The sequence below is a fragment of the Lissotriton helveticus genome, chromosome 2_1 (assembly GCF_964261635.1).
Source record: "Lissotriton helveticus chromosome 2_1, aLisHel1.1, whole genome shotgun sequence".
Classification (NCBI taxonomy): domain Eukaryota; kingdom Metazoa; phylum Chordata; class Amphibia; order Caudata; family Salamandridae; genus Lissotriton; species Lissotriton helveticus.
Genome location: NC_136059.1, coordinates 324163423 through 324188781, shown reverse-complemented (window position 1 = coordinate 324188781; position 25359 = coordinate 324163423).

Here is a 25359-nt window from a genome sequence, read left to right as displayed (position 1 = left end):
AAGTGCGTCTCCTGAAGCAAAACCACATCAGGGGACAGACGTCGCAGTAGCTGCAAAACTACACCCCGCTTGATCCTATCTCCCAGCCCATTAACGTTGCAACACAGTAATCTTAGTCCCCTACCCCCATCCCAGAGGCCACCCTCATCCCCCCCACACCAGACGTGACACTGTAAAACAGAAGATCATCGATACTATGCCTTGATAAAAACGAAGAAACATGAACTGCAACCCCCCAGCCCCCCAAGACATCACACCCCCCACCCCGCACCTCTGCGTAAGACTCAAAAGCCACCCCAACTTGCAGTGTGCCTGTCGCCCTAACATACAACTATTCTACGAAAAGAACCCCAGAGGAGGAAGACTCACCCAACCCCCACCCACACCCCAATCAGACAACATGTTAGCAAGCAATAGCGGCATAGCAGCAAACCACAGCCGAAAGTCCATGCGATGGTCTGGGAGCCGATTTCGCCCCCTATTCCTGCTCCACCGGGCCGCCCTCCGCTCCACCGGAGTGGCCAGAATGATCAGATGGATCTCGTCCTGGGGGCAGCGTGTCCAGCCAGTCACTGGCCGCCCCAGTATGATCAAAGAAAAATGTTCGGTCATTGTACACCACACGTAGTCTGGCCGGGAAAAGCATAGCATATTTCATATCTCTGTTCCTCAGTCTCTTTTTCACCCCCTGGAATCCAAGTCGCTGTTTCTGAACCTGCTGGGTGAAGTCCGGGTAGAAATTGACTGCGGTGTTCTCATATGCCGTAGGACCAGATAGGCGTGAAGCTTGCAGGATCGCATCCCTGTCCCGAAAGTTAAAGATCCGAGCAATGATGGGACGCGGAGCGGCTCCCAGCTTAGGCGGGCCACCTGGGATCCTGTGTGCACGTTCTACTGCAAAAAACTTGCTGAGGCCCTTGAGTGCTAAATGATTCAGGACTAAGTCCTCCACCAGCAGGTCCACCGATGATGCTTCCAACGTCTCCGGGACACCAACCAGACGGACGTTGTTCCGTCGTGCACGGCCCTCAAAATCGTCCAGGCGTCGAGTGAGGTAGTCACGGGCGGATCGCAGGTTACCGACCTCTGCCTGTAAATCGGAGACGTCGGTAACAAGACTAGATGTCTTTAGATCGAGTGATTTGACCTTCTCATTAGTCTTCGCAAGATCAGCCCTGATCAGGGTAACATCGATTGCGACCGTATCCAACTTGTGGGGCAGTGCTTCATACTGTTGACCCAGTGTGGCCTTCATCCCAGCAATGGCGCCCATGACGTCCCTCAACGACAGATCTTCACCCATCGGGGATTCTTCTCCAAAATTGGCCGGGGGTTTAGTCAATCCGCCCGGAGAGCCCTTAGCGAGGGTATATCGGTCCATAACATTAGACTGCACAGGACCCCCTCGTGTTGCCGGTTTGGTCTTGCGTTTTTCTCCCTCAGGCTTGGCGGCCATTTTAGGTCGTGCGCCCCGGAGGGTATTCTGAGACCTAGTAAGAATGGCTACACTCGATGCGCCCGCAGCAATTTGGAGAATAAGATGAGGATCAACCACCAGGCAAGGAGCAGTGAAGGGCCGGGTCTCCAGTCGGTGATGCGTGGTTAGACAGAAAGCAACAAACCAGGGCGATCAAGGCAAAGTCAAAGAGGTAGAAGCACGAGAAACGAAACTGAAAGTAGAAGACCGGGCAAGCGAGACCCGCATGATCCGTTGTTGTTCAATTACTGTCCGGCTGGCAGAGAAACCAAGCCCGGGGCAGTACCATGGAGCAGGCCGGAAACGTTCAAAAGTCCATATCTTCGGCTCCCGGGGACCAAATCGAAGTCTGAAAGCGGATAAACGATCAGCAAGGCCGCGCCAATAAGAACCCGTCCTCTAAGTCAGGATAGGGTACAGGATAATCGGTGGAGGTGGCGAAGCTCCGGGAGCTCTAAGCTCACGCGACCATCTTGGGTGCGCGCTAAGCTCCTCCTGGGCAGTCACAATGTTGAATCAAATCGTGATCACTTAGGATAGATTTAAGACATGTTACAGCTTAGTCATTGGAGTTAGACGAGTGAAGGTTGAAGTCTCCAAGGAAGATTTGGGACATAATGGAATAGACATTCCCAGAGATGATTTCCATTAATTGTTCGATAAAGGGGAGATTGTTCCCCGGGGGTGATAAAATGTGTGAAGTTTGCACACCGGAAGGTTGTTACTTGAGATGTTGAGACAAAGGTATTCGCAGGAGGATGGAATAGAGGACTCCGAGTGGGAAACCGAGAGAGTGCTCCAGTGTATACAAGCTAGGCCACCGCCCAGCTTCAATGCGCCGTCTATATGAATTATGTCGTAGGTAGGAGGCAATAGGAGGTCTAGGATAGGAGTAGAAGAGAGATTGAGCCAAGTTTAAGTTAGGATGATGATGTCTAAATCATTGTGATGGATGAAGTCGAAGATGTCGGAGGCGTGTTAACTGGCTGACCTACAGTTGAGTAGTACACATTTAAGACGTTCCGGTGTATGAGAGGAAGGTGTCTGGATTATGTTCACTCTCCTAAGGTTGTGATTATTGATGCCTCTAAGATTGTGAGGGGGTTCTCTGTTCGGCTTAGAGAGAATGGCTTGAATTTTCTCCGGAAGGATCTTGTTGGTGCTAGAGTAGGTCATCAATATCATTAGACGCAAGATAGGCCTTCAATCTCCTGCCTTCTGCCATATGCCTTCTGGTGTGCTTGACCAGCGGGATATAAGAAACCATCCGTCCCAGCACCCTCAGAAACATCCTCACCAAGATGCAGGACAGAGGATGAAACATTGGGATAAGAGCTCAAATGTCCTGGATTCTCTTCTCCACAGGACAGGTACAAAACTGCACTATGTCCAGAATGGCTCCAATGAAAGGGAGGATCTATGGAGTCAGGTGTGACTTCGGCACATTGATAATGTACCTGAAGAACGTCAGAAGGTTCACCGTAGTCTGGAGGTGGTTGACAATTGCCTGGGGAAAACTCCCCTTCAACAGCCATTCATTAAAGTAGGGTAAGACTGGAATCCCAACCTCAGAAGATACACCTCTACCACTGCCATCACTTTTGTGAACACCTGAAAGGCGCTAGTAAGACCATAAGGGAGCAAAGCTAATTTTAGATGCTTGTGGCCTACTGTGAAGCACAGATAATGCCTGTTGGCCTGCAGAAAGGGGATGTGGAAATAAGTGTCCTACAGGTCTAGTGATACCATCCAGTCTCCAGGGTTGGGGGCAGAGAAAACCTGGGCTAGGGTGTGCATCTTGAACCTGTCTTTCCACAGAGAGGCATAGAGAAGGTTATGGTCTAAAATGGGATGGAGAGCCCTGTTATTTTTTTCAGCACCGGGAAGTAGCAGGACTAATGACCATGATCAACTTCTGATGCTGGTACCCTCTCTATGACTCCAGTCAGCGGAGGAACATTATAAGTTGAGTTTGTCGTCCTTAAGTTCGCCTTCGTTCTGGTCTCACATGACAGGCTATGGCAAGAATTGAACCGCCTGAGTCTTTTCGACAAACTTTTGCTACTCTTGATTAGTTTCCACGAGAGGAACTTTCCGCACGTTCGTTGGGGTTCCCAAGGACAAGTGACAGACCGATTCTCTATCACAAAGAGTGTTGATCAGTGGTTTGTGTTGGCACCTACCTTGTTTTTGCTTTATCTCAACAATGTTGTCTCTTACCTGTCCTCCATACATACTGATGCTCCATTTCTGGCGGGTATTAAGACATCAATCCTTCTCTGCGCGGATGACACCTTATTGATTTCCAAAACCCAGAGCAGTCTGCAACATGCTTTAAATAGCTTTTTTAGAATTTTGCTATCTGAGGTTTGGAAATCAAATGCACAAAGACAAAGGTAATGTTCTTTAATAAGGATCAGCATTTCAAAAGGTAACTTGAGTTGGGGAGCGAGCCAATCAATAGTGTAAAGATTTCTAGCTATTGGGAGTGACTTTCTCCCCGAACATTTCATGGAAACCTCAACTAGATTTACTAACTCTCAAGCACAAGCAAATAACAGGAGCTATAGTCAGAGAGTACAATAGCTCCTTAACCAAACCAATTGCACCTATTTTGCAAATTTATGATGCTAAAGCTGTTGGTGCCTGTTTTTGTGGCTCAGATCTATGGGGTTTTTTGCGACCTTTCCTCGCTGAGCAGATTAGAAGATCACTTTTTGAGGAATGTGGTCAATTTACCGCAAAATACCCCCCTTAAACTTTTGATGTTGGACTTGGGTCAGTGACCATTGGCAGATAGAGCCAAATAGCGGCCTTTGTTATTCTGGAGGAATTGGCATATTATGACGACACATTAAGGGACTTGATGACTGTAGACACGTTTTGTAAAATACCATGACTAAGACAGGTTCGCGAGTTGCTTGTAGCGATTGGTCTTGAGGACTATTGACTCAATCAACTCCTAATTCCGCCTTTAACACCAAGGCTGTTGAAAGCCCATTACTGGCATTGGGTAGACAGAAATGCAGTTCGATCGAGCATTGGTCACTTGCTGATTGGAGGCTTTTATGATTTTAAATCCTCATTTTATCTGGAACCATACTGGGATCTAATTACTGTACCTCTAGACAGGAAATTATATTTCCAATTTAGGATATATACACTACCTCTAAAAGCTCCTCCTGCAAGATGGGCCCCTGATAAAAACAAAGTCTGTCCAGTATGTATTGCTGCCCCAGAATCTGTTTGTCACATTTTCTTTGCCTGCTCTGGATATGACGACATTCACCATTCATGGATTAAATCCATATGCCGGCTGATGGGGACTCACAGTAGCCAAACTGCTCTCAGGATACTTAGATCGGACCCAAATAAGGCACTTGTATGCGCTGTTGCCATGTTTCTGGGTAAAACGTGGGTCACTCATTCAAAGGCATAACCAGGGCTGATCTATCACACTGGCACTTTTTGAACTGCTCAAGCAGTTATCACACCAGCTGCCCGTGTCTATTTACTGTGAATACAAGCGTGGTGATCATCCTCATATCTGTACATTTTATATGACATGTATTGACGAATACAGCACCAATTGATTGAGTGACTCCTATGGCCAAAAGAGCCTGAATTTCCTGCTGCAAGATTAACAGGGTGTCCTTCCTCAGCCTATCTGGCGACGGTGGAATATGTGGTTGGTCTCAAGAAATGGTAAACCGTAACCCCACTGATTAACTTGCAGGAACCACTTTTCCTAAGTTACTGCCTGCCACCCTGGCAGAAAGTGTTGAATCCTCCAACAGGGTGGGTGTGTACTGTCAAGGGCATGCTAAAGAGGGTTAGGAGGGTGTGCAGTTGTGGGGGGCAGAACATGGGGCTGCACTCTGTTCCGCTTTCCCTCTGCTGTGGATTACGCAACCACAAAAGGGCTAGGGAGATTGTTCAACCTGCTGCGGCTGTTGGCGATATTGATAGACCTTACCAAACCCACATGGGGTGGAGAGGGAGAATTGCTGGTGTGGCTGGCAAGAAGAATCAAAAAGTCTCAGGAAGTGCTTTGTGGCCCTGCTATCATTGAAGCGCTCCAGGGAAGAGTCTACTTTATCCTTAAAAGACAGGAGACGTCAAACAGCATGTCCATAAGACTGGCCTGAACATCTTCCAAAAAGCCTGTGGACTATGCCTGTGAATGGCCACGCTGGTGCCAATAGCACTGCTGAGGGAGTACATGGCATTGAGTTAGCAGAGGATGGTGTACTTGGCCGCAACTTGACCACCTTGAATGGCCTAGGAAAGTTTGGCCCAAGCTTCTTCGGAGACCATGGGCAATACTTGGGCCACATTGATCCTACAAGGTATCCAAGTAGCACCCGAGGAGACAGCTGGCATTCTTCGAGTGAAGTGCTAAACCTGTGGAGGAAAAAAACCTTTTTAACAAAAGTCTCTATCCACTTTGATTCACTGTCATGGGGAGTACTAGGAAACTAGTTTGGGTTCACTTTACTGGCCGAAGCCTGCACTATAAGGTTCTTAAGGGTGGGATGCTGAGTTGCCTTAAGCAGGGCGATGGTGTCTGGCAATCTCGTTATGCACAGGAGGGCTCAGCAGGGTTTTGCTCAGGTAAGAGCATATCAGTTATAGCCTCATTGAATGGAAGCAGGGGCTCATAGTTACACTGGCCAGGCTGTAAGACCTCTGTCAGGACACTGGTTTCAACTTCCTGAGTGGGAAATTCAAGGTCAAAGACCTCAGCAGACCTTTGGATAATCATAGCAAAAAAGACACTGTCTTCCATGTAGGCCCTGTGGGAAAACTAGCCCAATGTCTGGATAGGTATACAGACACTGGCATATAGGAGGTACACAGACCAGTTGCAGTGCAGGCAAGTCTGGGGAATCTCATCTCCAGCATCACAGACCCATTATCAGATTCTGCACCGCACAACTCATGAATAACATTTTCCCTTCCTAGAAAGCAGAGGCACTGTATCAGAATCATAAGGATGGTGAAGAGGTCATGCTCAGATAAAGGAGCATGCTGCCGCAGTCGAGGTGGCATTGTCTCAGCATCAGACAGAACTATTGGTTGGCTGTCATTGTTCAGAGGCGATGGCGCTGTCATCAGTGGATTGCATTGCAGCGTGGGTTTTGGTACCAAAGAGGAAACGGGTACTGAAGTGGATCTGTAGCCATGAGCGGATCCCAAGGGCACTGAGGGGTAACCTGCTTTTTGGCTCCTTGTGGCCCAAAGGCATTCCGGAGTGCCCCGGTAATATGCTATTAGGTCGTAGCTTGGCTTCACATAATTCCTTGATTTGCTGCAGCATTGCCAAAGGACCAGGAAATTACAGCTACTACAGACCAAGGAATCAACACCGAAGTAAAGGGAACTCGGGAGCGCAACCTGGAGGCACGATGATGCCCTCATGTCTTCTTGTGAGATCAAGATTGGTGGGACAGGGCCAAGTCTCACTTGAACTTCTTGGGCTTCTTCTTAGCTTTGCATGAGGACTTAGATTGTGAAGACCACATATCATGGGAGCATCCTCGGGATACAAATGGGACCTAGACCGATACTGGTGCAAGGTCTTGTGGTGGTTCACAACAAAGAACTTTGCTTCTCGATCTCAAATGACCTTGTGGTTCATCAAGGCACAGTCATTGTAGGCCTTGGAATCGTGCATCCACCCAGGCAGCCCAGGCAAACCACTTGTGAGTCTCAATGAGACAAGGGGTAGCTCCGGATCTGCGGATCGTGCAGAAAGAAAAGAACTGATGTCAGCACATTAGTGGTACCCATTTAGGTCTGTGCATGTCGAATTCAACGTGATACAACATCAATTCAGAGCATCCGATGCACAGGGGGACTGCTGAAGAGTTTCCTGATCCAGTGTGACATGAGGGGGAATATTCAAAATGTGTGGAATCTGCGTTTAGAAATCTCTATCACAAGACATATGTACCACATAGGTACATATATGTGGAGTTAGGTATAGCAATTCTAGACTTACCTTTAGATATTTTATTTTCTATATTCGGTCCTCGAAATTGTGTCTCATTGATACTGTGGCTTCGATATTGAGGGTGCGCACCATTTCTGCCCGCGATGAGTTAAGATGGCTCCACGAGGACACACTTTAGGAGGATTTATTGTAGAAAGCACATTGTTCGTAAATGAGCTGATTTGGGTATTCTTTGAAATTGGGAATGCTCATGGAGTCTTTTTAATGGTGGTATATCATGTGGTGCTTCTGTATCAAGTTCACTTGAAATATTTGAACAAAAAATTTGTTTGGGGGCTCTTTTTCTACAGAGGACATTAAAGCTGTGCCTTGTGCCCCTTTCAATGCAGGCTGGCATCTGGTGACTTCCATTCAGAGCTGCGTGGACACCAAAGTACATTGCAGGATCCATAGAAGCCAGATGAGATATGCCCGAGTTGTTCTAAACAGTAATGACCAAAGTGGCCTTTTGAAGATTCCATCTGCTGCTGGAAGGTCGAGGAGAGAATAAAACATTCCTGCTTGATAGGATTCAGGACTTTTTTAGGGCAGGTTCAACCTCATGGTCGTGGATGCTTTTTGGGTGCATGAATGAACACAGGTTGTAGTCCACCAGGTCATGTAAAAAGACCGAGGGACAACAAACTAATTTACATCTGTAGATGATATCGATCTGTGGCAAATGTCACAGGGCTTAAAGCCTGAAGAATTTAAGGGACATGTGCTATGATAACTGCACATACCGGGTCCAGTCATTGCCTGATAAGTCTCTTTAGGGATAGCCATGAAGCTCCCCCCTCCATTGGTTTTTTTCAGTCTTATTGGTCCCTGTATTCCCCTGAAACCTATCGGGTTCATCCACACCAGAAAATTGCCACCTTAACATTGACCATGCCACAGACCAGAGCTTGGTATCAATTAATTTTTGTCCTCCATACTGCCAGTAAAGATAAAAAAGGTCCATAACGCCTCCTGCTTGAATTTTATACTTGCCCTTGGTCTTTCAGCTGTGTGTGTTTGGGTGGCCATCTTGTTGGGTTTGGTATATATACCACACTCCAGTCACTTGGCCTTACTAGACTTTGTTTCCCACTTGGACCCTGAGCAGTTTATGCTGCATCTCACTAAAGGAGCCAGGCAAGGAGGAACACCGGATTAAACTCTCTGGACACTTACCTTAGCAAGCGATCCTTGCTCCAGCAGCCTTCCGTCATTCAGGACAGACCTAGAAGAAAAGGAAAAAGAGAGACATTCAAGTAAGATCTAGGAGTTTGCTTGGTGAAGGAAAGAGACAATTTGGGTCAACGTCAGCATTTTGAATGTGTCCATCTGCAGGAAGGCGTTCAGAAGGCGAAGATCTAAGATGGGCCAATATCTCCTTTGGAAAGGAAAAATTGTACCTCCAGCCAGAGATTGGACAGGTTCTCAATTGAGATTTGCTTTGATTTGGGGGTGAGGGGGAAGAGTAACAAGAGAAGAAAGGAAAGATATGCTGAACAATTTGGAGTACCGATCGGTCACTTGTGCTGGATCCTGCCTCCCACAGAGCGGTTTGTGCAACACTAATGCTAAAGCAGCTTTGTGACTGATGCTGCACGGGATTAGGAAGAATGGTTCCCTTGGTGGCCTGAACATTGCCTGCCCAATCCAAGTCTTCTGCCTTGAAAGGACTGTGGTGATTGTAGCAGAAGCGGGAAGACTGACAGCCACCTTGAATAGTCGCTGAATTTATGGAACTGGTGATGAACTGTTTGGCAGGGGTTCAAAGACCCAGAGGACGTGTTGTGGCCCTGCTTTCTTTGAAGTGTTCCAAAGCAGAATCCGCCTTTTTGTCAAACAGGCATGAGCCATCAAACTGCATATTAATGAGAGAGGCCTGTATGGCTACAGAGAATACTGAAAAGTGCATACAGGCATGGCAGCAGATCACCACATTAGTGCCAAAACCTTTCCTAGAAAATCACTGGTATCAAGGCAGCATGAATCACATACCTGGCCACATCTTGACCATTGAGTGGTTTGAGACAGGGATGCCCTAATTTCACATTTGATCGCAGGACGCACTTGTTGGCCATGTCCCAGAGGACGTGTGTATAACTGCCCGACAAACAAACTTTGTTGCCTCACCTCAGTGTACGACAGACAAGTTAACATTTGTTTTCTGACCTCCTCAATCTTATATTCCTTAACTGAGGGACTCATGGAGAAGGAGTTGGGGTTCTACTTGCTGGTTGGAGTCTGAACAACCAGATTTTGAGAGGTAGTGTGCTTTGCGAGGGAATCAGGATTGCAAAGTGCCAGTCTGGGACGTTTGACACCTGCCTATTCACGGGTGGGACAGTACAGGGCTTTGACTCTGTGCCCATTTAAGTGGCAATGAGGGCCTCACTAAATGAGAGCAGGGGTTCAGAGGTGGCTGGCCTAAATTCAACGAAGGGAAGTTGTAGGTACACGACCTAAGATACACGACGATTACCACTGCAAATGAGGCTCTCCCTTCAATTGGCAGGCCAAATGGCGAGTTCAACCCCGTACCAGGGGAAGTATCAAGCCCACTAGCCTCTTGTAAGTCCTTGTAAAAATTATTGTCATGATGGGGAGGTAAACCATCCCCCGCCCTCTCTTTACCCCATCATCCTTATATCTGGGTGGTGGCAGGCTTTGATCAGAATCTGAGGTGAAAAGACACTGAAGTCTTGAGAAAGCATATGCTCTAGAAGACGAATAGGATTGGAATCAGGCAGTATATGATGGGGTTCCCTTTAGTGATTTCATAACTGGACATTGGTAGGGATCGTGTTCAAGTTTGTTCAGGGTCTCGCATTAGAACAAGAACTGGATCTCCACCAGCACTGATGAGGAAGGGCTCGATAAAGGTTGTGGCTTGAGGGTGAAAGTTTGTACCTGAGCTGGTACGATGCTTGAAGTGGGGTCTGCTGGTGGTCACTCAACTGACTGCACTTGTGGATCCTCAGGGAACACAGGCACGTCAGATGGAGCCTGAAGAGGTCCAAATATCTACAACATGGCATCTTTAAACAGTACCCCCACGCCCCCAGGATATCGCAATTTTATAATATGTAAAAGAAAAATCACAAACTTTTTTGTAAAAGTTCTATGAGTTTTACAAATTGGCTGCAAAAACAAAGGACATTGTCATTTTCTAAAAAGAAAATGAGGCATCCCCTTCTTTTATTGGCACTGTGCTGTCAAAAGCCAATAAAAGCAAAGTGAGCAACATGACAGCTGGCAGCAGAGGTGTTAAATTGCTCTGTTGCCTGCCTGGCTCCCCGTATACACCTCTCTAGGCCCCCTCCCTCTGCACTGCCCTTTATCTCCGTCAAGCAGTGTTGCCGAAAGCCACTAGTGTACCCATAACGTGATTAGGTGTAAAAAGCATATTAAACAGGCAAGACAGGTTTATTTATACAGGCATTCCGGTGGGTCACAGAGTCAAAGGAATGGCATACCCACACAAACAACTTTGTGTTTTGCACCTACATATAGCGCATATGGGCCTAAGGGCATTACAGACCTTTAAGTGAGCATCAGTTACAAGTCACAAGGTCAGATTCATGAGTTTTTTCATGCACGGAGAGCTTAAGTGAATTGCTAAGAATCAGAGGATGTTGAGGCGATACCAAGACACGTACTGGTTCCCCAGTTCCATCGTTGAATCTCTCGTAACCAGCAGAGCTACTAGGAGGATTGAAGTAGGCCACTGCAACAAACTAATATCTGGATATGCCTCAGTCACGATTAGTTTACTTCCAGGTGATTTGGAAAAGCATTTTTGACAGGCACATATTATGCCGCCCCCAAAACGACTTTCGGGTTTTGGACTGCAAATTGTGCATTTTTTTCCAATAAATTTGCCATCCTAAGCCACAAAATCTTGGGGCATCTACTTAAAGGCTTCAACCTGTTGTGATGTCACCTATTGCCAGAGGAAGTCAGGTCACACAAAGACTAAGTGCAGAATCAGCTCCTCAACTGGAGAAACAGAGGAAGACCAAATGACATTGTGACACTCTAGAGTCAATCATTTTTATTGTGTGGAGAAGCAATGTTGTACACAGCCCAGCTGCCTACATCAGCTTGTCGGCAGGGCGTATTCTCATAGCAATTACACAGCGTCTGGGTCCACAACCTGGAGGGCGACCCCGCGGAAGAGAGCGATGCTGTAAGAGCAACCTTGCAATGCTTTAGCCACCACTTTTAATCAAAAAATAAACATAAGACACAAACAAAAACCCACTCCCCAATACCCTCACCCCCACCACCACCCCACTCCGCACCAGATTCGAACTCTACCATCCAACCTCTAGGAGCCGCCAATTCTCCCTATCAACAAGCAATCAATCAATATTTGTGGCCCCCTGAGGTTCTAAAGGAATGAATTGCAGAATTTGCAGATACTTCAGGCATGTTACTTCTCGCAGGTCTTTAGAGAGGAGTCGCAAGAACAGATCTAAGAGCTTTGCGTAGTCGCTGCCCTTCCCATACACACCCAGGGAGAGGCGCTCCAAAGCCAAAGTGTGCCAAAGTCTTAGTAACCAATCCCGTGGGTCTGGAATGACTGGGGAACCCCACTGTGCTAAAAGGACCTGTCGCGCCGCTAAGAAAGCTAGTGCAATCTGTCTACCCTTCAGCGAGCGCAAGGGAGGGTACTTAGGGTGGGGAAGCCCCAGCAACACATGTTCAGGGGCACGGAGAAATGTAATCTGAAATGCATCATCCAGGTCATCCAGGACTGCCACCCAGTACCTCACCAGCTTTGGGCAATGCCACAGTAAATGCATCAAAGTCCCTGAGAGGTCACCCCCGCCAGCAGAGGCCTGACTTTGTAGCGTCCCATGTCTTGATGCGCGCCGGGGTATAGTACCAATAAGCGGCCACTTTATAGGCCGATTCGGTACCCGCAGTGTTAAAGGCGGTGTGGTGCACGTGGTAAGAGATATGTTTCCACTCCTTTTTCGTCAAGGGGCGTCCCAGCTCTGTTTCCCAACGGACCTGCGCCTTCGTACGCTGCTTCTCAGTATGGTGCAGGATCATCACGTACAGCTCAGATATGATCTTGCGGTCATATTTCTTACAAACTAACCATTTTTCAAACACCGACAATGGGCGGGACATGGAAGCGAAATTGGATGGCTGCGTCACACAGTGTGCTAACTGCGAGTAGTGGAAAGCATCAGACTCCGGTAACTGGAAGTACTCTCTACGTAATTGGGTGAATGGAATCAGACCCTCAAGGTCAAAGAGAGCCCACCCTCTTACAGCCTTGCCACGCCATCAATGAAAGACTGGAGACGCACATCTGGCGTAAAATCCGGATGATCAACAATAGGAGTCATCGGGGAGGGAAAGATAGTCCACCCCCTGCGCTGCGCCAATTGGTCCCATGCTTTGAGGGTCGTGGAAGTCACAGGGGAAAAGTACAGGCCCCACGTGCCTACGCGGTAGCCACAATTCCCGCCAAACGTTGCAACCCGCTACCGTCTGGTCCATGAAGTTCCAGTGCTTGCTAGACAGGGGCCTGTTCCATTCTGCTATGTAACGGAGGGAGGAAGCCTGATAGTAAGCCGTCAGCAGGGGAAACCCCAGCCTGCCCGCCGCCTTCGGGGCAGTAGCAAGGGACAGTGCAAGCCGCGGCCGTTTATTGTTCCACAAAAACTTATTAAGGAGCCTCTGCAGTTTCCGGAGAGTACCCGGCGGGGGAGTCAAGGGCATCAGATAAAGGGAGCACAGTCATTTTCACCACCGCCAACCTCCCGTACCAAGCTAAGTTGAGGCGGGACCAGTCAGAAAGGGCCTTGACAGTTTGGTCAATAAACAGTCTATAATTAAGGAACACCGTTTTAGCGATGGAGGGGGACAATCAGATACCCATGTATCAGATATCGGAGTGCACCCACTGGAAGGCAAAGTCTTGCTGCAAGTCTTGCACGTCTCCGTCAGGGGTGGAGAGAAAGTTTAGAGAAAATTACTTTAAAACCCGCTACCTTTTGGAATTCAAGGAGTTCCGCTGACAGACATCGCAGGGAGGAGTGGGGTTGGGTGAGCGACAGAATGACATTGTCCGCATATAGGCTAATCTTGTGAGTGTCAGCGCCAAACTTGATACCCGTGATCCCGATGTTAGACCAAATGCGTGGAGCGAAGGGCTCCATATAGAGCGCAAAAAGCAACGGGGATAGGGGGCATCCCTGTCGCGTTCCCCTGGTGATGGGCAAGAGGGCTGACTTATAGCCATTCACCCGCACTGCAGCTCTAGGTGCCGCATAAAGGCACAAACCCAGCGCAAGAAGTTGTCCCCATCCCGAAAGCCTTCAGAGTAGCAAACAGATAATCCCAATCGACCCAGTCAAAGGCCTTCTCTGCATCAATAGATAGAAGGCCTGAGTCCGAGAGCGATGGATCAAATCTATTAGGTGGAGCAGTCACTTGGTATTATCCCCCCCCTGGCGCGTTGGGATGAATCCTGCCTGGTCCGGGTCAATGATCCCATCCATGAGGGGGCTGAGTCTCACTGCAGCAAGCACACCCGCGAACAGTTTCGCGTCTATGTTGAGCAGCGAGATCGGTCTATACGAACCGCAATCTTTAGGGTCTTTTCTCGGTTTAAGGATGACCGTGATCGCCGCCTCAGCCATGGAGGGAGTCACCTCCCCTGCGCCAAGAAAGGAGTTAAAAAGACGGGTTAAAAGAGAAGTCATCTGGCCCCGAGGATTTAGCTACCTTCAACCTGGCAATCGCAGATATGACCTCTTCTATGCGGATCGCAGAATCTAGTGCATCCGCGCCGTCTGACACAGAGGCGTAATGCCACACGACGCTAAATAAGCCGATATTCCCCCAGAAGCCCCCTCCTCCCTGTACAAAGTCTGATAGAACTGCCGAAATGAGTCCACAATGAGGGTATCCATGGAAGGCTCAACTGCTTGGGAGTCTCTGATGGAATGAACAGTTGCCAGCTGAGTTTGTGACCGCAATTTAGGTGCCAGCATCTTCCCCCCTTTATCCCCACTAAGGTAGAACTTGTGCCGCAAGCGCAACAAGGCACGGGCAGCTCTATTGAGATTAAGGTGTTTTAAAATGCGTCTTTTCATCTCCAGCTCCCTCCAGACTCTCAGGGCCCCAGTCCTCTTATGTATTGCCACCAAGCAGCCTACCTCCTTCTCCAGTTCAGCGCGCTTCTCTTTGCGCAATCTAGAATACGTCGCTGCAAGCGCTATAAACTCTCCCGCACCACAAGTTTCAAGGCCTCCCAGACCGATGCTAGGGGGTGTACCCTCCAATTCATTATCGGCAAGGTAGTGAACTATAGTTTCCCGTATCTGCGAGACTACTGAATCCGAGTGTAGCAAGGAGTCACAAAGGCGCCAGCCAGCCGGCGGCGGTTGAGCACCATGGGAGGTGAGCAAAACCGAGATAAGGGCGTGATCTGACAGGGAGCGGGGTGCGATGTCAGCTGCTGAGAGATGAGGTAAGAGGGATGATGTGGCCAAAAAGTGGTCTAAGCGCGCATACGTTTTGTGAGTTGCAGAGTAGTAGGTGTAATCGCGCTCTTGGGGGTGTAGAACACGCCATACATCATGCAACCATCCCTCCAAGAGCCACTGCCTTCCTCCCTGGGACATTGCCCCCGCCTGATGGGACCGCTGCTCAGACCTGTCCACCCCGCGTCCATCAAAGTATTCAGATCACCACCCACCAGAATCGAGGCATCTGGCGATGCTAATACCTCGGAAAGGGCCGCCTTCAAGAAAGGCTCCTGTCTCTCATTCAGAGAATAAATAGACCTCACTTTGAGCTGTGTCTCCCCCCATTGGATGGGAACAGCCAGAAACCTCCCCTTAATGTCTACAATCTGAGAGAGTATCTTGCAGTGTGCACGTGTGTTAAAAAGAATCGCCACCCCATGTTTCTTAGCCTTACTTGAGGACCATAATTGCAGCGGGAAGTGTTTATCTGCCATGTGCTTAACATCTTTAGAGAGGAGGTGAGTCTCTTGCACTACGCACACATCCCCACCCACAACCTCTAGGAGGGAGAGGATAGCTGAGCGTTTAACAGGGTTATTCAAACCCCTAACATTGAGGCTCACAAACTTTAATTCCCTACCCACGATACCTACAAGGGGGTGGGGTGGGGGGATAGCCATTGCAAGTCCTAACGCCAGCGCCCCTGGGGGTGCCACAGCACTCGTTCTGCGCCCCGGGTCCTCGCCTAAGTCCCCGTTTAGCTGGTGCGGAGCCCCCAAAAGAACCCCAAACCCCCCACCCACACCCCCCTCCCTAACCCCATCCACATGAAAAGCCCACATGAAACAAGACACAGAGCTCGGCAAAAGCAACAACAGTTCGGCAAACAGGCCCAAATAGCAGGAGCACATGGCGCCTCCGCAACACCCCTCCGATTCCTGATACAGGACACACAGATCTTCGAGGACATAGAAGTGTAATAATCAGTCATTGGAGAACCGTCGTCCTCCGGCGCCAGATACAGACCCCACTAGTGCCAAACTAATGGGCCTCAGGCGACCCCAGAGATATCAGTTACTAGTGCCACGGAGGTAACAGCAGCCTCCCTCTCCAGCTGACTTGCGGACACATCCGGCTTCGCTGACGTAGAGGGCTTCCCTACACGCTGCCATTCTGTGGAGCGCCTGCGCTGCCTAGCAGAGGACCTGCTGCCCACATGCGCGGAGGACGCCCGTTCCAGACCCAAAATCTCAAAAGCAGAGTCCAAAGAACGAACCTGGATCAGCTTGCCATTGAACTTGAAGATAAGCCTAAACGGGTGGCCCCATGAGTAGGGGATGCCTTGTTCTCGCAAATGAGTGGTGATGGGTTTAAAGTCCCTACGTTTGACAAGGGTGGAGGCCGCCAGATCCTGGTAAAGCATTGGGTGGTGGCCCCAGAACTGTATGGGGTTGAGATCCGGGGCTCTCCGGAGGATCTTTTCCTTGAGCTGAAAGTCATGGACACATACTAAAATGTCCCGGGGAGGAGCTCTGGCACCACACGGAAGGCCAACACGGTGGACCCGATCCATCTGAATGTCCTGGACCTCCTCCTCGCCTAGGATGTGCCGAAAAAGGGCCTCCATGCAGGTTGTCACCCTCGCCCTTCCACGGGACCGTCCTGATTCTAATATTGTTCCACCTGGACCGGTTCTCTAAATCATCAGCGTGCGCCTGAAGGTCTAGAATCTGTTCCGTGAGGCAAAGAACATCTTGCTGAAGTTGGTGGATGTATTCTGCGGTCCCCAGGTCATGCTCCTCCAACGTCGCCACTCGCTCACTGACAGCGTCCACATCGCGTCGCATCTCACGCAAATCTGAGGTGAGCTGTGAGCGAAGCTTCATCATATCTTCTTTTATGACGGAGAAGAGTTCCAACATAAAGGCCTTGGTTGCCGGCGCCTCATTATCCTCAGAGTGCGGTGATTTATCAGCAGATGAAGAGGCAGGCTGCCCTGCTACTTTCGGAAGGAGAGCCTTGAGAGGTGTGTCCCTCTTGTTCCTGGTAGCCGCCATCCTGCGCCCAAGAGGGGCCCACACTTCAAAGCGCTAGGAAAGGGCAAAGGTGGGGTCAACCCCCAGCAGTTGCAACTGAAGGCCCACACCTCAGCACCTGCACACCAGTCCAACCGCGAGCCCTGCACTCTAAAGCGCGACACAGGCCCGCGTCTCTCCAGGGGTGAGGGGGGACAACGAAAGATCAGGGCTCCATCCAACGCAGCAGAGGGGCAGAAAGCACTGTTGAGATGCCAGGCAGTGATCGCTACCTCGGGTACAAAGGAAGCAGAGGGGATGGGGGGGCGACCACTCGCCCTGCGGCGCCACACTCCAAATCTGGGCCGCCCCTGGCCCTGGATCCAAGGTTTGCCGCGCCGCCGTCTGCCGACACGCAGACCGAGAAGGCGGCCCAAGCTCCCACCACTGCCTCAGAGTGAAGATGCAGTCTCAAGTGCCCCTCGGAGAGCAGGCGCCCTCCGTGCGCTTTTTACAGCCGCCAGGCAAGGTGGGCCCCGTAACAGGTGTAAAGCTAGTAAGATGCCACCCGCCGATTCGCGGGCCGATTGCAGGTCCCCCACTCCCAACAGGCTGCTCAAGTCCCAGCAACACAGGCGCCGTCACTCGTCACTCGCCACTCTCCTCAATGAGGGCACTCACCCCCGTTGCAGCTCCACAGGCCTCACCTCGGCCGCCTTCTGGGCTGGGTCCGCCGCCGCACTCACCAGGCCCCGCCTCACCACCAGCAGGCACGGGGGTTCCACAGAAGCTGCTCAGTCGCCAGCAGCCCCGCCAGGTGGGGAGAGACAGGAGGGCAGGTCACGCGCTCCCGCTAGGCCCCGCAGACGTCCACCACCACGCGGACCGAGGCCGCGGCCTCAGCTCACCAGCCTCCTCCTCGCGCCAGCGCCCACCTCTTGGCCCTCACCCCACCTCCGGCCGCTCTGCACTACTCTGCTATGGGGCCCAGATCACTCCGCCAGACACCACGGTCACTTGCCGGCGGCGCCGCAACAGCAGCTCCACCGGGCCTCTCTGTCCAGGGGCGCAGCCAGGTACCGCAGGTCACTACTTACGAAGCTGGGGTGCCGAAGGACAAAATGGCTGCCGCCGTCCCGGAGCCCTCGCTGCCTCCGCCACCGTGCTGCACGAACCTCCTCCCAGGTAAGTCGGCCGCCGCTAATGACACAGCGGTCGCAGCTCCTCCACACCGATGTATCCACACCAAGCAGCCGCCCTCTTAAACGCTCCCACCAGTCAAGGGCACCGGGCATCCGCCGCTCCAAGGCCACGCGTCTTCAAACAGCGGCAAGCCACACCGGGCGCAAAAATAGGTTCCCCACCAGAGGACAGGATACAAGGGGAGGCGAAGGACCCCCGCGGCCAGCACAGATGGGCACTAGTAGGGGCTAAGTACAAAGCGATGCACGAGCGGTGCCGGAGGGACTGTAAAACATGTCCTACTCCGCCGCCATCTTAGCCACGCCCCCCATTGTGACACTCTAGTATCTCATCTTTAGATAAAGTGGTGGATTGGAGTTGCATCTCCCTTTGACTTCTTGAGTGTTTTTGGACTTCGACTTACTGGAGAATTTCAATGCTAAGTCGAAATTCGCAGGGTAGTCTCGTGCTTGATGTGAAGAAGGGTGAGGAACTTACACGAAGGCTGCAACTTTAGGTTACGTTTGGCAAAATACAGCTTCGCCTCCCTGTCCAAGATCGTCTTCAGGTGCATGAGAGCGTATCTGTTGCATGAATTCAGGTCATGCCCATTGCCCAAACATCAGAGACACAGTTCATGCGGGACCGTAACGATAACTGTTTTGATCTCTGCATGGTTTGAAACTTCCTGTAGTTTGCTAGGTAAGAAAACAAGTTACTTACCTGTAACTTTGGTTCCCCAGTATTGGTAACTTTCATAGATTCCCATGCTTTTGTATCATTCCCCGTCGTCGGAATGGGAGTCTCGGTAATAACAAAATACCATAGTAGTAGGTACAAAAGAGAGAGGAAAGGCCTAGGCCTCATTCCCTTTTGTAGCATATCAGCCTCTTTTTGTAAAAGAGACCAAATATTAGGCATCAGCCAATCAGAAGAGCCTCACCCCTGGAACCTTCCTGAAGGAATCTCAGAGCCTCAGATTTTCGTTGTGTGCTAGACACCCTACTTGCTGAAGGCTGAGCTTTCCCCGGGGAGGTGGGTGGGCGCATGGGAATCTATGAAAGTTACCAATACTGGGGAACCAAAGTTACAGGTAAGTAACTTGTTTTCTTGCCCCAGTATTGGAACTTTCATAGATTCCCATGCTTTTGTATCAGAATAGCAAGCAGTAAACCATCATAAACACATTTTGTAAATAAATACTGTATATCATCACAAATGAAATCACAAAATGTGTTACCACTGGAAGGTGGGATAGAAAGGAAAGCTCACCAATCACTTGAAGAGGTTCCTCAGGACAGCCTGGCCCACTGCTGCATCATCCTGCTGCAATGACTCTAAGCAGTAATGCTTAGTGAAAGTGTGCACGCTGCTCCAGGTAGCAGCCCTGCAAATGTCTTTTATAGGCACCCCCGCAAAGAGGGCCGTTGAGGATGCCACTGATCTCGTTGAGTGAGCACGTATCCTGCCCACCAGAGGTTTTCCTGCTATGTTGTGGCAATGCAGAATAGCACTTGAAATCCATTTGGAGATCCCCTGTTTGGACAGAGGGAGACCTTTGCTTGGACCACCAAAGGCGATGAACAATTGCGAAGTCTTTCTAAATTCCTTGGTACGGTCCAAGTAGAATTTAAGACATCGTTGTAAATCAAGAGTGTGCAATGACTTCTCCGCTGGAGTGACTGAGTTTGGAAAAAATTTCTTTAGAATTACGGGTTCGTTCAAGTGAAAGTCTGTAGGAACTTTAGGAATGAATCTTGGGTTCGTCCGCAAGATGACCGTGTTCTTCTTGAACTGTAAAAACGGCTCCTGGATAGTAAGGGCCTGCAACTCTCCCACTCGCCTAGCCGATGTCAGGGCTAAGAGTAGGGCCAATTTCCATGACAAATATTTCAGGTCTGAGCGGTGAATTGGCTCAAATGGTTCCTTCATCAGTTGAGCCAGGACCAAGTTCAAATGCCAAGTTGGAGGAGGAGGTCTCACTGGTGGATAGATCCTGAACAGGCCTTTGAGGAATTGCTTGACAATTCTTGAAGACCACAATGAAGGACCAGAGGCAGCTCTCCTGAATCTGGAAATTGCCGCCAAATGGACCTTGATCGTAGAATGGGTCAGATTAGACTTTGCTAGCGAGAGTAGGTAGGGCAAGATCTGATGAGGTTTTGACGTAAAAGGATCAACCTTTTCCTTCTTACACCAAATACAAAACCTTTTCCATTTTAATCTGTATGTCTTGTTTGTTAAAGGTGCTCTTGCCTGGGAAAGGATGTCCTTGATCTCCTTGGAAAGAGGGACATTCATGAATTCTCGCTGGTCAGGAGCCATGCAGTCAGGTGTAATGATCTTGGGTCTGGATGCCAAACCTGTCCTTCGGACATGGTCAGAAGATCCGGAACCTCCTCCAGCCGCAATGGAGGGACTAGCGACAGCAGATGTAGTTCTGTGTACCAAAATTGTCGCGGCCATGCTGGAGCTATCAGGATTAAATTGCATGGTTCCGTTTTCATCTTCCTGATGAGGCGTGGAATCAGGGGAATTGGCGGAAACGCATAGAGAAACCTCCCTGTCCAGGCTAACGACAGGGCATTGCCCAATGAGCCTTGATGGTGGAACCTGCTGGCGTATGACCAGCATTTCTTGTTGGTTGGCGTTGCAAAAAAGGTCCACCTCCGGTGTGCCCCATGTCTGAAATAGTAGATCCAGAACCTGCTGTTTTAGTTCCCACTCGTGACTGACTGAGGATAACCTGCTCAGTCTGTCGGCGCCTTCGTTCAGCACTCCTGGTAAGTGCTCCGCCTTTAGTGAAATTCTCTGAAGAATTGACCATTCCCATATCTGTTGAGCTTCCCGCGACAAGAGGAGTGATCTCGTTCCTCCCTCCTTGTTCACATAATGCATAGCTGTGGTGTTGTCCGTTCTGATGAGCACTTGTGAACCCTGGAGTCGCGGAAGAAAAGCTTGAAGAGCTAGCCTGATCGCTCTCAGCTCCAACAGATTGATATGCAGTTTTTGCTCGCAAGGAGACCAATGGCCGCTGACCTGCAGATCCTGCATCACTGCTCCCCATCCCTCCAATGACGCATCCGTCGTTAGTATTTGAGGCGATGGTACGCTTGCGAAGGATAGACCTTGGCACAAATTGTCTTGATGTGACCACCAAATCACTGCCTCCTTCATCTCCCGAGTGACAACCACCTTGTCCTCGAACGATCCGTGCACTTGTTTCCATTGGAGGTCCAGTTGTTCCTGCAGGGGACGCATCCGAATTCTGCAGTGCGGAATTAAGGGGATACATGATGACATCACCCCTAGCAGCGACTTGTAACTGCGTACAGAAAGACACCTTTTTACCCGAAGGTTTCGTGCCAAACGTTGCAGTTTCTCTATCCTCTCTTGAGTAGGAAACGCCCTCGAGAGCTTTGAATCTAACACTGCTCCTAGGAACCGTGCTCTTCTTGAGGGCATCAGCGTGGGTTTTTCTCTGTTCAAAGTGAGCCCCAGATTCTGGAACAGATTGGTGCAAGCCTGCACAGCGTCCTGCGCTAACCTTCTGGACGGGGCCTTCAGTAACCAATCGTCCAGATAAGGGAAGACCTGGAAGTGGCTCCTTCGCAGAAATACCGCCACCGGTGCCAGCACCTTCGTGAAAATCCTTGGGGCAGAGCAAAGTCCGAACGGCAGAACCCTGAACTGAAAATGGCTCTTGGCTACTGTGAAGCCTAGGAACCTTCTGTGTGCTGGGTGAATCGGGACATGGAAGTACGCGTCCTCCAGATCGAGCGTGGCCATGAAATCCCCCGGGCTGATCATCTTCAATATATCCTGTAGGGATACCATCCGGAAGGATAGGGAGACGAGATAGGTATTTAGCTCCCTGAGGTCTAAGATGGGGCGCCATTTCTCCAGCGTCTTTCTCACCAGGAAGAACCTGGAATAGAAACCTTGGCCCTGTTGTTTGGAGGGGACCGGCTCCATCGCCCCTTTGCAGAGCATGTGTTGTACTTCGAGCCTTAGGAGACGCAGATGTTTTGATGGAACGGCTGCCGGGGGCCTGGGTGGAGGGACTTCCATAAATTCCAAAGTATGTCCTCGCCTTATGATGTTGATCACCCAACGGTCCGATGTTATTTTGGACCAATTTTGAAGGAATGTTGACACCCTGCCTCCAACTGGTGATTTCTTGGAGGAGGGAACAGTAGGCAGAGCCAGGAGGCCGCTATTGGCGCTTGGACGTGTCCCGTCCACGGGCAGCCTGCTTGCCCTTATTGTAAGGCCTCGAATAACCCGAAGATTGGCCTTGCCTTTGCTGGTATGACTGGCGATTTTGCTGGTATCCTGAGCTGTTCGAAGAATAGCGTTGTTGCTGTTGTTGGTATGAACCTCTATAACCACCTCATCTGCCTCTCGAACCTCTGAAGGGAGATTTGCGATACTGGAGGGTACCTAGAGACCTGGCTGTTTCTGTGTCTTTTTTGATCTCTTGAAGAGTATCATCTATTAATTTCCCGAATAGGGCTTCGCCATCGAAGGGCAGATCAAGGACCTTGTTCTGAATTTCCGGTCTAAACCAAGTCGCCTTCAGCCACCCTTGGCGTCTTAACACTGCCGCTCCTGCTAACGCCCGAAAGGACGTTGTCGCGATGTCCATGGCACAGTCTATAATTTCCATGGAGACCGCCTCACCCTCCTGTAAAGTCTTCTTCGCTTCCGCCAGTGACTCCGGTGGAAGGAATTCCAGATATGGGGCTACATCGCACCATAATTGGCGATCATATCGTCCTAATATCGCCAAAGCATTGGAGGCACGAATTAGTAGGCTAGCCATCGATGAAAACCGTTTGCCCGTGTTATCAAGTCGTCGCCCATCCTTATCAGGAGGGGCCGTTAATGGAGCAGAGGGGTTCCGCGACTTCCTCTGTGCTGCCTGTGAGATGACAGAGTCAGGTTTTGGATGGCCCGTTAGCGATGCCGGTCCATCATCTGGTGCTTTATACTTTTTATCCAGACGCGGTAGCACAGGGACCACTGTCGCTGGGTTTTTCATAGCTTTCAAACCTTCATCCCACAAATGATCCACAATTGGAATCGATCTTGTTGTTTTGCGGTGTGTTTCTTTGAAGTCATATAAGAAACATTCCGTGGTTTCCGCGGGCATTGCCAGCTTAAATCTTCCCGCTGCACGTTCCATCAGCTGGTGAAAACTGCCGATGTCAGCAGGAGGTGAATCTACCAAGTCCTGATGAGGTGAAGCTTGGTCTGGGATGATTTAGTCATCATATTCATCCCTATCATGATCCGAGTCTTGGTTACCATCAGATGATTCATCATCATCATCCCCCTCCGGGTCATCGGCTGGCTCTGACGGAGCCTGAGGTGTCGGCCGCTGAGGCTGAGGTGGCGTCCGTGCCGGAAGTACCAAAGGGACTACAGATGAGGGGTTTCTGACTGGTGTCGAAGGAGCAGACCTACGTGGTGTTGGTCTTTCCGCTTTCGACTTATAGTCCTGCAGCATCTTGTGGAGGTCATGCAGGAATGTTGTAGGTACCGAAATCATGTCCTGTGGCACATAGCCCTTAGAGTGGGCCACTTGATGATATTCTCCTTCTCCTTGGTCATATGCCCCATCCGAATCTGTCTCTTGACTCTTGATTAGTAGCTGAGACGGGCTACTGGCATAGTCATAAGCGGCGAAACCAGTTCTGCCTTATCCTTCCCACTGCGGTGGGGGGAGCTTTCTGAACCCCGGCTATCAGACTCTCTGGGGTCTTTTTTGAAGCCTTTGAGGGGCACCCAACAGAGGAAGATGGGGAACCTCTACCCCTTTTCACTGACCTTTTTGAGGAAGTAAATGAAGACGATTCCTCCTCATCACTGGAAACTCCATGTTTCCTCTCCTTTTGCCTCTGTAGCCATGTAAGCAGTCTTCCAGCACGATCTCTCAAGGTCTTGGTGGAGAGAGTGCGGCAAATTTTGCAGTCTTCTGCCTTGTGATCCGGATAAAGGCAGTAAATGCAGTCCTTGTGTTTGTCCTCCACAAACAGCCTCTTCTTCCCACAGGTGGAACAGGGCTTGAAAAGAGCTTTCTTTTTCTCAACTTCAGACATCCTGATGAAAAGGAGAGATTTCTAAAGTAGAACTGAAGAAATCCTGAAGAAACAACTGTAGAAATCTACTTGAAAGAGTTGAAAATAGAGCAGAGCTCAATGGAGACTCCCTAGCACAACGTGCAGTAGAAAATCTGAGGCTCTGAGATTCCTTCAGGAAGGTTCCAGGGGTGAGGCTCTTCTGATTGGCTGATGCCTAATATTTGGCCTCTTTTACAAAAAGAGGCTGATATGCTACAAAAGGGAATGAGGCCTAGGCCTTTCCTCTCTCTTTTGTACCTACTACTATGGTATTTTGTTATTACCGAGACTCCCATTCCGATGACGGGGAATGATACAAAAGCATGGGAATCTATGAAAGTTCCAATACTGGGGCAAGGATGCCCCCTCCTCAAAGTGCATTTTTGTTTTTTTCCATCAGATATGACGAAATCGAGAGTGAGGCTCTGGATCTCTGGCGGTAAGGGGTAGTGGCAGTTCCTCCTGACACGCTAGCTCGCCAGAGGCTACAGTATTGAGCCTGCACTCAAACCTAAATGTGCTTTGTGATTTGCCATAATTTTTAATCTGTGATTGAAAACGGAATAATTTGTGTTTTTAAAATTTGCATTTCGCATTTCTTGCACTCACTGATCTAATTGCCACACTCATCTGACTGGTGTGCAGTAACCGCATCTCGGGTTGCTTGTTCGTTTTCCCTCTGATTAGCAAGGGGGAGGACACCACTTCCTGTTTAGAATTGCTTGGCGGTTATCGCTCTAGCAGCTGGGTCTCTCGGGGCTATTTAGGCTGAGCCTGACATCTACGCGCTGCGGTAAGGGGTAGTGGCAGTTCCTCCTGACCCGCTAGCTCGCCAGAGGCTACAGTATTGAGCCTGCACTAAAACCTAAATGTGCTTTGTGATTTGCCATAATTTTTAATCTGTGATTGAAAACGGAATAATTTGTGTTTTTAAAATTAGCATTTTGCATTTCTTGCACTCATTGATCTAATTGCCACACTCATCTGACTGGTGTGCAGTAACCGCATCTCGGGTTGCTTGTTCGTTTTCCCACTGATTAGCAAGGGGGAGGACACCACTTCCTGTTTAGAATTGCTT